Genomic DNA, 13,870 nt, shown 5'->3' with positions numbered 1-13,870 from the left:
TCCAGTTAATAAGTCATGGATACACAAAATATACGATTGTGACTAGGTGCGCATCTGGCAAACCGGTATAAAATTTCGTATACGCTTTAAAGAGCATATAAAATCTAACGATAACAACACAAGTGCCTTCGCATTACATCTGACAAACAACTAACATACGTCAAAAAACTATAACGAAAACCTCCAAATTTTGTATTGAGCTAAGAAAGGTTGGTCAGTGCAGCGTATTTGTAAATTTCGCACCATATTAAAATGTCACTGCCAAACAAACAACATACATGTCCACAAAATCCAATAGAACACGTAAATTTGAAGACGCTGCCATTTTAATATATATGACACATGTTTTGTATATGGCACATTTTTTAATGCAACTGACAATTTTTGAAATAAATTTCTAATAAGTTACATGCACGTCATTACGTCTCCATTCATGTAGAGAATGTAGTGTGTTCATACTGAAAATCGCTTGAAGATGGCCTAAAAGCCACGAACTAGTTGTGTAGAAATTAAAACCAAATACAGCAGAATTGGAAAATAATGAAAGCTTATCTTCATTATTGCACTTTTTACAATGCTCTTTGTTCAGTATATGGTACCAACCTAACACTTACGCTCTTTGCGATCATTCTGTGAAGAACCGTCAAATGAAAACGAGGCAAATGGGAAGAAAGTAAATAAACTGTTCATTATTTCAAAAGTAATTACACTAACTGTTAATGCATTTATCTCACTGTGAGACAAGGCGGTCAACGCCTTCATGGAAAAATATTCACGGTTGCCTACGGAACCATGGCACCCAGGTGTGCACATCTTCGTACGAAGCCAGTCGACAGCCAGGAACGTCTTTCTTCAGGATCCCAAAAATGCGGAAATCGTATGAGGTATCGGGACTGTGTTGAGGACATGTAAAGGCTTCCCAGCGAAACTTCTGCAGCGTAGTCCAAGCAACCTTGGCATGTAGGAGGGCGTTATCCTGCCACAGAACGTTGCCGTCCGTCAACAAGGCTGCAGAAGTTTCGCTGCGGAGCCGTTACGGATTCTCCATGCAGTTGACTGCTCCTTGTACTTGCTCCGTAGAAGACTAACATCTTTAATCAATTGTGGAGGATTTTCGAAAAAAAATGCATATAAGTGGGTTATGTAGTATAGTTTGATAAAAAGTACTTATTAGTTGACACTTTACGCTTTGGCTCTTAGTTCCTTCATTAAGAGATTGTGCACTCTTCGCCATTGACAACGCCCAACAACAAAGCATCAGTTTCAGAGGCGGCTCGCGAGTATACATTCTGGGTGTTCACAAACTTTTAGATTCAGAAAAAATTGATAGTGTGAAATTAATAGCATCTGCTGCATAATATTTACGGTTATCAACAAGTTTTCACAGCTACAACCACTGCCAATAACAACAGTAATAATAATAATAATAATAATAATAAGATGCATAAGTTATCTGACAAAAGAAAGAATTGTTTTTGTGGAATTTTGTTGTTTTGCACATAATTAAGTACAGTTTAGGGCAGTAACGAGATAATGTGTAAGCTTTCGCAGTTCTCCATTTCGCATTTTTGTGTAACTGGTAGTTTTCGTGCTTTTCCATTTTTCGGAAAATTTTACATCTCCGTAACAGATGTATTAGTTCAGGAATTTACATTCAGGCTGAAAATGTGGTATTCTGATGCTGCATCCGCACGACAACTTGTGCTAGTTGTACACTTCCCTGTGAAATGTTCGTTGTAGTCACGCTTACTTGATTTCATCACTGTTCTCGTAGGCCGTAGTTCCTCTGCGGCTAACTTCTCCTCGTAATTTACTTTTCTGTTCCCAGAACGAAATTTTCACTCTGCAGCGAAGTGTGCGCTGGTGTGAAGCTTTCTGGCAGGTTATATTTTAAGTCTACAACTTTGCTTCCGCCGTTTTGCAATAGACGGCAGTAGCGGCAAGTGTCGTTCGGGTGGTTGGTCATAGGTGTAATACAATAAGCTTAAGCATCTGTAAACATAATGCCATAAAATATTAGTCGATTTGTGATTGCATCATAAGGTTATTCTCGATTAAGTACGTTAACTTACGTACACATTTCTCGCCATTTGCGGGAAGTTTTAATTTTCTGCTTTAACATGAAGAAATCTGGTAAGGCCAATGGTGAGGGACCTATTAGTGGAAGAACGTGCAGAGAATGTTTTAACGCCTTAAGAACGGTGATTTTGTTGTTGAAGACCGGCATGGCGGTTTTCGTGGCCACTGAAACAGACGAATACAGTCACAGGACATCATTTTCGAAAGCAGTTCATGTGTTCGAGCACACCACTGAAACACAAACGGCCACAATACAGCGACAGACACGTAAAGGTAATGTTGCAGCAGGTCAGTGCTCGACCCCATGTCGCAAAACCCGTCAAAATATACATGTAAACGTTGAAATGAGAAGTTCTGTCCCTCCCGCCGTAACCTCCATACGTTGCTCTCTCTGACTACCACCTTTTTCGATCAGTCGCATACAGCTTGGCTGGCCTACACTTCCGATCATATGAACAACTGCAAAGCTGAATTGATTTGTGGATCCCCACAAAAGACGCCCAGTTCTTGCGCCACGGGATTCGTATGCTATCCGAAAGATGGGAGAATGTAGTTGCCAGCGATGGGCAATACTATGAATCATAATTTTGTTGTAACTTGTTCACAATAAAGCCCCGAACTTCGAGAAACAATGGCGGAAGCAAAGTTGTAGATCTAGTAGCTGTGTGCCGGACCGAGACTTGAACTCGGGACCTCATCAACTGAGCTACCCAAGCACGACTCACGATCTCTCCTCTCAGCTTTATTTTTCTGTTAGCATTTAAAATAGATTCAATATAGTTCATGTTTACACGAAAAAGCCAATTCCCAGACATTAAACAACCAACTCCAAACAAGAAGTGTCGTTTGCGGGAATTATTAAACTTAAGCAGGAATGTCTACCAGCATGGTCACTGGATTAGAATACAAATGAGGCGCTGAGGTTTATAACGGCCTAAAGCACACCACCTTCGATCCCACCTTTAAGTGAATATCAAAGAAACCAGTGATACAGCTTTTCGTAAATTTTCGTATATACAATATACAATACAGAGCAGATAAACCGTGCTACAGATTTTAGAAGCATAAGTAAATTCTACAATTTCACAATCGACGGTGATGTGGTTTAGTTCCTTATGATTCTCACAAGGGAAACTTCTCATCGCAGTCCCCCGCAGATTTAGTGGTAAGGGGGCACAGTACACAGCCACTCAAAAACGAACACAGGTTTAGCACGAAAAAGTGTACTGAACTGTGAAAAAAATCAAAATAGAAACAGTGAACGGTCCAAGCTCGAGAAGCACAACATCGAGCATAGCCGAAAAGCAATGGCATCGTGGCTAAGTGCGTTGGATCAACAACGAATTACAACGGATGTAATGTAGCGTCCGCTACGACCAAATACGACGAACAATGACGGAAAAAAAGTGGTCACGGAGTTGGACTACAAAGCGGATGGGCCCATGTTCAAAGCTCCATCATGCCAATTTTTTTCCCCATAGTGATGAACTGTCTGTCTGGTCATTACGTGTCTACTCGTTGTATTCAAACTTAGGCCCGTGTCGTGGTGTAACGTCGGTTTCCAACAGTGTGGTGTAATTAAGAGACCTATAATGAAAGTTGATGCTGCACACGTACTCTATTAGCAGCTGAAAGGAATTGGCTTTCGAATGGGAACCGCAAAGGTTTGATGACAGGCGACAAGTCAATCGAATCCTCAACCGGAAAACACGTCTGATATGTCATGCCGTTATTAATGACAGTATGTGTGTCATATTCTAGGAATCTCTTATCGACGCAACTAACTTGTACGCCTGATGAGTAAGTATATAACTCCTTGTCCGATTTAGGTGTTCGTACGAATGTGAATGTGATCACTCCCAAAGAAATTATGAAAATATAATTGTCTGTCGCATAAGCTGCAACAAATGAACACTACAGTTTCACAATCATACTGTTTCCTCTGTGATGTATCAAAACATATGTTTCTAATAATTTTGAAGTTGCGTTCCGTTTTCGAAGTACTGCTCTTGAGTTCCTTTGTTGTAACATTTTTCACACCCTTTTTATTTATTATTTTCATTTCTGTGAGATGTCTATGCGGTATCTCGCCTGCTCCGGCTGTTAATCACATTTACTTGCAAAGTAATGTATTCTTAGCAAATGATTCATATTCTGTAACCAATGTATGGGATGCAAATAGCCGAAACTACAGAAGGAGAACAAACATTTGAATGACCAGACAGGCAGTTGATAATTTTGTGAAAAAAATAAAAATATGACGCTAGAAAGTTTTGAACACTGTTCATCTGCTTCAGTCCAGCACCGTGACCACTGAACAACACTGTGGCTAGCTCAAACGCTCGGTGTTGTACTTGCTGAGCTTGGACCGTTCACTGTTTCTATTTTGCTTTTTTTGACAGTTCAGCATACCTTCTCCTGTTTTCAAGCTTGATCTGTGTCCAGGTTTTTACTGGGCCATCATATCACTAAACCTGAGGAGGGTGCGATGGGGAGTTTCCCTTTTCAGCGCCTCAAATGGATCATTGTATGATAAACTTCATAGGTTAATATACTATAACTCATTCAGAAACCCACAAAATAGGTTTACTGTCAGTACAATTTTAATATGTACTGATGTACGATCTAATTTTATTATAGTACAGGGTGTCCCACTCAAAGCTCCCTGATTTCAAGGTCCCAGGAGAGAAAAACCACAGTAGATACGACAATGGAAAATGCACCACATTGTAGAGCATCTCACAGAATTTATATTCCCGCGTCAGAAGTGCCAAGTATCGTCGCCAGTGTGCAGCATGGTCGCATGAAGTGAAAATGGCGACCCCACAGCAGCGCGTGCATGCGGTGGTGTGGTTTGCAGAAACAAAATCGCCGATTACTGTGCAAAGAAATTATTGATCCACCTGATGTGAAAACAGTTAAGGAATGGTATAGGAAGTTTCTGGCAACAGGAAGTGTTCTGGAACAATCTGGCGCTTCATGTTACGGTGTTTCAGAAGAGACACTGGAGGACATCAGACAAACGTTTCTCAGAAGCCCACGTAAGTCAGTTCGTCAAGCATCTAGGCAACTTGATGTACCTCGATCAACATTGCATGGTCTAATTCACCAGTATCTTCATATGTGTGCTAGCAAATTGCACATTCTGCAACATCTGACACTGAACAACGAACCACGCCAACAACAATTTTCTGCAGATATGCTGCAGAGTATTGGTATGGATGCCAGCTTACTGGAAAGCTGTTTATTCTCAGATGAGGCAACCTTTCATCTATCAGGAACGGTTAATAGGCATAATGTTCGGATCTGGGCTTCGCAAAATCCGCACGTTGCCATTGACCATGTTCGTGATAGAACTCAACTAAACGTCTGGTGTGGGCTAATGCACGACAGAATTATTGGACTGTTCTTCTTTGCGGAACAAACAGTGAGTGGGTCAGTGTATCTGGACACGTTGAGGCAGTTTGTGTACCCTCATATACAAGAATTGCAACCCAACATCATTTTTCAACAAGATGGAGCTCCACCGCATTGGTCAACGGCTGTACGCAAGTTCCTGGACAGGAAATTTCCCAGTCGTTGGACTGGACACGAAGGACCCATTCCCTGGCCACGACGTTCAATCAATATTACTCCATTTGATTTCTTCATGTGGGGATTCGTGAAGGACCGCGTGTGTGCTACCAAAGTGGACGGTAATCCTACGTTGTGACATCGTATCACTAATGCGATTGCAACAATAACAGAGGAAATGTTACAAAGAACTTGGGATAAAATTGAATATAGACTATTCTTCATGCTACAAATGGTTCACATGTAGAGATGATCTACAATGTGGTGCATTTTCCATTGTCATGTCTACTGTGGTTTCTTTTTCCTGTGTCTTTGAAATCAGGCAGGTTTGAATGGGACACCCTGTATATAGAGAGTGAATTAACATATCTGAGGAGTGGGCTATCACGTAGCAGGATTTATGCCGAGCGAACTGAAGTCTGCTGCTGTGTACTACTGGCACTGACGTAAACTTCTAGTTGAGTTGGCAAGGGGTAGCTCTGCACATCATGAACTGCGCACGTTGTTTGTCAAATCGGTATGTATTTGGCCTGTAAGACAGTTACGTCATGCATGTTGCCCTTCGCAGAAGCTTCTTAAAACATGCACAGCTGAAGATGTGCTCACGATCTTGACGCCAAGTTTCACGGAGTGTAGAGGAGCAATAGTGCGGTAGATTTAAGTGCATTATCTCTCAGACTGCAGCATCTATGTACGTTACACTTAACAGCATTCAGAGAAAAGTAACCAATAAGACCGCTAGGCGTCGAAAGTTAGGGCGCTCTCGTGCTGTTGTGTTCTTACATGGCAGCTGCCACTAACCAACTCACTTGCAGTTTCCGAGCAGTGATGTGTAGAGTGTGCACAAAATTACTTGGCCCATACCTAAACAATACTGATGGGGGTTCCCTTGTGAACAGCCACCTCACAGTACAGGAGCTGCATTCAAACAGCTGAAACCTGTCCACTAACGAATATCTCGTATATCTTGTATGGTGCCGCTAGCGAATCTGCAAATGATCGCATTAATGAGTTACGCTAGTGCCAGCAATAATTTTGCGAGTATAGACGTTCAAAGTCGAGGTTTCTCACTACAGCACTGAAAATGAGACAGTCGCATAAACAAAGGATCCGGCAAAGCAATCATGTACTCGGAAGTCTTATAAAACAAAAGAGGTGTAAAAATTTAAAGTAGCATACAACGTTGCTTAAAAAAAATATGCCACTTGAAAATTGTCAGACTCTTTACAACCTGATTGTCAAAGTACCTAACATTAATCTTTCTTCTCCTTCCTTCAGTGTCTTTCCTGAAGTAAAGAAGTCTTGGGAAGCAATTGTAACTAAGTTTAAAAATCTCCTCCTTTATTTTTTTTTACTGTGCAATTGGAATGGCTAGTAGTTCGTGCAGCCATCTCAAGCACAATTCTTACACAGCGCACATGCATCAGATCCCTGCCAAACGATTATTTAATTACTAATGACCTCGTAGATAACTCTCATTATGGGATTGTGCTGCCAGCTTGAAATCCGGATCATTTTCTTGTACGTAACATACTTTTCTTTTACTTATTTTGTTGTTTACATTCTGTTACTGCTGCTCACTTGGACATATGACAGTACAACGTATTACTGTGCTATCTGAAGCAATAATGAAGAAATAGGTCTGGGGTCGTAGTTGTGAAACAACAATGGAACGGTGCAAGACCATGTAATTTCTGATTGGCGCACTTTATACAAAGAGGCACGCCCTCGAGTGTTAATGAGATTTTTGCTTCCTTATTTTGCTCTTCAAACAAAAAGTCTGTGGCATTGTATGTAACTACATGTGCCTGATTATGAAAACTTTTCCTACAGCTGTGATGCTCTGAGACTGTAGTGCCATTTTGTGTAATAAAGAGCAGCTAGAGCTCTGGAAGTGGACAGATCGGCGGGTAGCAGTCAACTGAGGCGGCCGCTCGAAAAACATGGATAGGATCTCCAGCGCTCAGGACAGGAATGCGTTTCTGTACAGAGCAACATTATTTTGTGTAATCAGTTCTTGCGTAGTGCTGACAGCCAGAGTCGCAACAATGCAGCATCACGTATCCTATTTAACTGTTGCCAGCTGCACTGAGGAAATACGCATTCTGCCCATATTTGCTGTCCGCTCCTCCCTTTTGTCTGAGGCTTGGCAACATTGTAGCGCAACTTGACAACAGTCAAATAACGAATAATTGTTAAGAGAGTGCAGTAAAATATCTCATACGGTACTATATCTGACTTCTGATAACGAAGTGATTGACAGTTATTTGTTTACTGGACCATACCAATAACCTCTGTTGGTCCATCATGGACAGGGAACATCAGATTGTTAAGTAATTGTCAATGTCGATGAAATTCTCCAACAGCTGTGTAACTTAAGATCAAGAGTTACCATCAATTGATCAAGAGTTGCTGTCAAGTCTATATAATTGCTATCAACTCAAAGAGATGCTATCAAGTGATCAAGAGTTGCTATCAAGTCTTCGAATGAAGCACATGTGAAACGATTTAAATCACGGCATCGAGGCATTTATGGCACTATATAACACTATCCTTTATCTGGAGAAATGCATATGGGGACTAAAGATGGCATAGTGAAATGCTGAAACGGATAGCCTTCAAAATAAAAGAAAGTAACATCTTAAGTTACACCACTGTTGAAGAATATCATTGACATAGACAAATACTAACAACCAGTCAGAGAAGAGTGTGCTCACGCCTTTTGTTCTGTTCACTGTTGTCATGTAGCTCTGCTACTTCAGGTGCCAGTTGCCGTCGTCATTTACAGACGACACTTGCGGCCAGTGACGTAACAATCGCGATTTCTATTTCGTTTTTTGCATTGTGTCTTAGCGACAGAACGACCTAAATTCGTTGCAACAGTATGTGGAAAAGTAATACGACTTTTGTCATCCTGATAAAAATATCCAATATTGCATCTTAACGAGCATCATGTCGATGTATCCAGTTCGGAAACGTCCAGCTTTTACTGCTGCTGTCAAGTTTTGTGTGTACCGACAAACACGAACCGACAACATCGATCTTTCCCTTGCTCATCTATCACAAACATTTTGTTATTTTGATCGAGATATAGCAGTCTGTCTGTCTCTTCAGGGAGGTGCTTCTTAATTTTAGAATCTTGCGTGCAGCACATTCAGTTTGAAGTTGCAATAATACTGTAATGAACGAACTTCCCCGACTAGGGGCCTCCAGGCCAACTATGCCCTACGCTCATTTAATTTTTTTACAATCTGTACTAAGCTTGGACAGTAATGAAGGACAAGCCAACGAATACAATATTACATAGAGAAAAAAACAATACTGTGAAACAGTTTGCATAACATGTATACTGTGAACAGTTGATGTGAGAATAATATTTTCGGTTCTTTCACCACTTTCTACTCCACATATCACAGCTCCTCTTTCGTTTCCTTCATAACACAAGCAGACAGGCTGCCAGAGCCAGTGAATGCATCGTTGCCTGAGCTCGTCATCTTCCGGCAAGCAAACCAATGCTTGTACAAGCATGCTTGACACATGTGATGGGAGGAGGAACCTGTGCAAGGTTTTCACAAAAGTGCTAGCCCACGTATGCTTGCTCAAGCATGCAGTTACGTGTGGAGCCATCATTACGAGCCACTCCTGCTACGCTGTGACCCATAATATCGATTATGGCGCAAGTTTTGCGTATGTACAGACATTATAAAGACTGCCCATGACACGCCATTCTCTCCTCACTGCTCGGCTCCTATGCGTCACTGGACCATGCTGTTAGTTCGCATTTGTGACACAGAATAATTCATCACACAAGATAAACTTTTGTGTCTTCATTTCCCACACTCTGGAGCAGTTCGAGAGGCAACCGTTACAGAAGGTGGTGTTCTATTTTCTGTCTACCCCGGTGTGATTAGAGCCGTAGAAGGTGGGGGAGGGGGGGCAGGAATTAGGCGCTACTTGACGCAGCTGGTGTGCCAGGAGGGTGGCGGCGTTGCTCAGGCGGCCCCAGAGCCGGCGGCGGCGCCACAGGCAGGGCAGGCGCAGGCCGTGTGCGACGTGTGTTGTGCGACGGGCACGCCGGGCCCCTGCCGCTGCCACCAGCAGGCGGCGCAGCCGCAGCAACCGCCGCAGCGGCCGCTCGTGCCGCCGCAGCGCCGCTTCAAGAGGTCCACGACCACTGACTACAGACAGCAGTGGTGACCGCGCTGGTTGCCAAGGTACGACACCTACCATCACTCACCACACCACACTCAGGAGGTCTATTTCCACTGACTACCGACAGCTGTGGCGACTGTGGGGGTTGCTTAGGTACGCCACATTATATGACTCAATGTGCAACGATTCTTTGGTCCACATCCAATAGCTACTGACGGCAGTCGCTACTGCAGCGTTTCTCGAGGTACGTCACCATCGTTTAACAGGCCACATTCGAGAGGTCTACTTCCATTGACCATTGACTATTCAAAAATGGTTCCAATGGCTCTGAGCACTATGGGACTTAACTTCTGAGGTCATCAGTCCCCTAGAACATAGAACCATTTAAACTTAACTAACCTAAGGACATCACACACATCCATGCCCGAAGCAGGATTCGAACCTGCGATCGTAGCGCTCGCGCGGCTCCAGACTGTAGCGCCACTCCGTGACCATTGACTATCGACAGCAGTTGTGACTGTGGAGCGTGCCAAGGTATTCCACTCTCTATGACTAAACACAGTATGCTCGGCAGGGCCTTATTCACTGCCTATCGGCAGCAGTGATGATTGTGGGGGTTGCTAACGTATGCCGCCTTCCATCACACAACACGCCACGCTGACAGGGTATGACGCCTTCCATGACTAAACATGCTGCTCTCGGAAGGGCTGTGTCTGCTGACTACCGGTAATGTGTGGTGATTGCAGAGGTTGCCAAGGTGTGCCACCTTTCGTCACACAACACACTACTTTTCATTAGGTCTGCCTCTACTGACTACTGACTGCAGTTATGTTTGTGGGGGTTGCCAAGGTACGCCGCCTTCCATCGCATAACACATTATGCTTGAAGAGAACGCCACCTTTTATGACTGAACATGCTATGCTGGGTAGGGCCATGTCCACTGACTGCCGGTAATACGAGGGTTATTCGGAAAGTAAGGAACGATCCGTCGCGAAATGGAAACCACAGTGAAAATCCGATGAAGTTTGGCACATGTGTGTTGGGCAGTGTCTCTAGTATTCAAGTCGATCACGTAGTCTCTCTCTGAGTTTCATCTCTGCTCACATGAACTGCTGGCTATGAAGACATTTTGGCACAGACAACGAGCTGTAGGCCAGCTCAGAGAATTGGCGGAAAGCACTGGCGGCTGCGTTATATAGCGAGGGTATTGGAAAGTTGGTACAACGCAACGACAAACGTCTAAGTCGGATCGGCGACTATGAAGATAAGTAGCTGGAAGTTGTAGCTAGCTATTGCAGATAGAAGAGTTTTGATTTTCACTGTGGTTTCCATTTCGTAACCGATCGTTCCTTACTTTCCGAATAGTCCTCGTATATGGTGACTGCGGAGGTTGCCAAGGTATGTCACCTTCCATCACTCAACACACCACATTCAAGAGGCCTACCTGTACTGGCTACAAACAGAAAAGGTGCGCCACATTACATCTTTAAACATGCCACGCTCTGGTGGTCCACATCCACTGGCTACTGACAGCAGCAATGACTGATAGGGTTACCATGGTATGACATGACTGAACACAACACACTTGGAAGGGCCTTCTCTGCTGACTACCAATAGTACAAGCGACTGCAGGGGCTGCAAGGTATGTAGCATTCTATCACTCGACACAATACACTTGAGTAGTGACCTTCCACTGACTACCGACAGCACGGGGCTGCCAAGGTACGCCACATTATGTCACTCAAGTCTTTATACTTGAATAGTCTACCTTCACTGACTACCCACAGCACAAGTGACTGCAGGGGCTGCCAAGGTAAGCAGCATTCTATCGCTCAACACGTTGCGTTTGAGCAGTGTACCTCCACTGACTACTGATTGCACAAGGTACGCCACATTCTATCACCAAACACGTTACATTTGAATAGTGTACCTCCACTGACTACTGACTGCACAAGGTACACCACATTCTATCATCTAACACGCTACACTTGAATAGTGTACCTCCACTGACTGCCGACGGCAGCAGTGACAAAGGGGGATACCAAGGTACACTGCCTTCCACTGCTCGACATGTCACGCTCGGGTTGTCTACCTCCACTGACAGTCGACTGCGCTGGTTGCCTGGTATGTCACTTTCTGTGACTCAACAGGTTACGTTCAGAAGGGCCATCTCCACTGGCTACTGATAGCGGCAGTGACCACGGGAGTTGCCAAGAGACTATGGCTTCATCATTCTCTCTGTGCGTTAGCAGAAGTTAAAATTGATGGCTTTTAGATTTCACTATTAATAACATTTCGCCTTACTAAGGTTGTGCCACGAGTCACCACTGTCACATGGGTGAGGGGCACGATAAGATGATAGTTCCGTCCAGCGCGTATGCACAACACTAGCAGTAAAGTCCTAGTAGAGAACACCATTCGTCTCGTTGGTAGTGTCGTAAATGGATCACGTTCACAGTTCAGGCTATAGCATCGGTCCAAAAGACATGCCTGGTATTCGCTGGTTATTTTTTTTACCCCTTAAAATCCCATAAAACACTGGGTACACTCTGTTTTTTGAGTAGGATTACTATCTTACGTTCACATTGTTTTGATCTCGTTATCTTATGTGGCATGAAGCGATGGACATACTTCTCATCCAAAGTAAAATATCATTGTAAAAACCAGTTGAAATTTTAAAACTGTAAGTAGGGTGTTTAGGTTTTTTTGTTGGTAACGCCACGTAGCGATCTGTATGAAGATCACTGACTATGCTGTGTGCAGTCTGTGGCTGGTTCACATTGTTGTAATACTCGCCATTGTAGCGCTGGGCAGATGGATATGAACAGCGCGTAGCGTTGCACAGTTGGAGGTGAGCCGCCAGCAGTGGTGGACGTGGGGAGAGAGATGGCGGAGTTTTGAAATTTGTAAGAATTGGTGTCATGAACTGATATATATATATATATATATATATATATATATATATATATATATATATATAATGACTATTAAGGTAAATACATTGTTTGTTCTGTATTAAAATCTTTCATTTGCTAACTATGCCTATCAGTAGTTAGTGCCTTCAGTAGTTTGTATCTTTTATTTAGCTGGCAGTAGTGGCGCTTGCTGTATTGCAGTAGCTTGAGTAACGAAGATTTTTGTGAGTTAAGTGATTTGTGAAACGTATAGGTTAATGTTAGTCAGCGCCATTCTTTCGTAGGGATTTTTGGAAGTCAGATTGCGTTGCGCCAAAAATATTGTGTTTCAGTTTAAGCACAGTCTTGTATAATTTTTCTAAGGGGACGTTTCAAAACGACAAAGAAATTGATGAAAGACTCGTTCTCTTATTAACATTTTATCAGTATTCAACATATGCGGCACTCAGGTTGCAAAAGCTTTCCCATAGTTGATTCTGTATACTGTTTCTTCTGGTATGCCAATGGCGTAAAGTGTTTCGTGTATGAAACTTCCTGTCAGATTAAATCTGCGTGCTAGACCAGAACTCGAAGTAGGACCTCTGCTTTCTGTGGGGCAAGTGCTCTGCCACCTGATCTTCAAGAGCAAGACTCAACAACCCTTCCTCATAGCTTTAATTCCGCCAGTGCCACACCTCCTACCTTCCGAAATTCATGCATCTTCAATAACGTATCCTCCAACGCCATATTTCTCTCCGTTCTCACCTACGGGATCCTTACCGCGGATCATACCAAGAGAAGTACGCTCCCATTCGAGTTTAGGTGCCCGTTTCTTAGCTGTTGATAGTCTAGAAGTATAATCTGTGTAAACCTTCCGAAAATTTTTTGGTAATCAGTTATTCAGACTAAAGAATTTTATGCCGGCGGCACGGTTTCCACTTCATACGTGTGAATAAGACCACATAAATAGTTCATATGAACAAAATTATCCTGCATATCAAGATGATACTTGACATGCTGTATATACAATATGTACCAACATAACAAAACAAATATATAATTGCAACAAACGCCTATATCGTGACCGAGCGAGGTGCTGCAGTGGTTAGACACTGGACACGCATTCGGGAGGACGACGGTTCTACTCCGTGTTCGGCCATCCTGATTTAGGT

The 13,870-nt window shown here is 43.1% G+C and overlaps 1 protein-coding gene across 2 annotated transcripts in view; it reads left to right on the top strand.

The window, feature by feature from the left end:
• LOC126267266 (uncharacterized) overlaps positions 1-13,870 on the top strand; it is a 71,119-nt gene that overhangs the window by 23,269 nt on the left and 33,980 nt on the right. The window contains exon 3 of one of the 2 annotated variants that reach the window (XR_007548974.1): positions 9,628-9,866. The exons of the other annotated variant lie outside the window; for it this stretch is intronic. The gene's annotated coding sequence lies outside the window, so the exon portion shown is untranslated. The remainder of the gene's footprint in view (positions 1-9,627; positions 9,867-13,870) is intronic. 2 annotated transcript variants of the gene reach the window in all.

The sequence above is a fragment of the Schistocerca gregaria genome, chromosome 4, assembly GCF_023897955.1.
Source record: "Schistocerca gregaria isolate iqSchGreg1 chromosome 4, iqSchGreg1.2, whole genome shotgun sequence".
NCBI classification, from domain to species: Eukaryota; Metazoa; Arthropoda; class Insecta; order Orthoptera; family Acrididae; genus Schistocerca; species Schistocerca gregaria.
This window is presented reverse-complemented; position numbering and strand designations above follow the sequence as displayed.